Source organism: Triticum aestivum, chromosome 4A (assembly GCF_018294505.1).
Source record: "Triticum aestivum cultivar Chinese Spring chromosome 4A, IWGSC CS RefSeq v2.1, whole genome shotgun sequence".
NCBI classification, from domain to species: Eukaryota; Viridiplantae; Streptophyta; class Magnoliopsida; order Poales; family Poaceae; genus Triticum; species Triticum aestivum.
The window spans coordinates 663,583,109-663,583,438 of record NC_057803.1 but is presented as its reverse complement, the minus strand read 5'-3'; the positions used below and the strand labels follow the sequence as shown (position 1 = coordinate 663,583,438).

Sequence of the window (330 nt, the reverse complement as noted above, 5' to 3'; positions counted from 1 at the left end):
TCCGCCGTGGGGGCCGGCCGGAGTAGAGTACCGGCCAGGCCTGTTGCTGCTGTTGGAGACCGGGGCGGGGGCGGGGGCGGGTCATGCCAACGGGAGGAGCAGCGGAGGAGTAGGGACCCTACCCGCCCGCCATGTCGCCAGAGGGAGCTGCGCACAAGGGACCGGCGATGGCCTGGAGGAAACCTAACGAGAGTTTCGCCTGATTTTAAAAAAAAATGCGCGTGCGAGGGGGGAGGTGTACAATAGTATAAAAAGGGCCTTTCGTCCCGGTTCGTAAGAGCATATTCAGCCGCGCCCCCAACAGGCCCCCCGGGCGACTCTTTCGGCGCC

At 64.5% G+C, this 330-nt stretch overlaps 1 pseudogene; it reads right to left on the bottom strand.

The window, feature by feature from the left end:
- Nucleotides 1-85, bottom strand: part of LOC123084224 (ribonuclease 3-like protein 2) — a 5,857-nt pseudogene extending 5,772 nt beyond the window's left edge.
- Nucleotides 86-330: the final 245 nt, after the last annotated feature.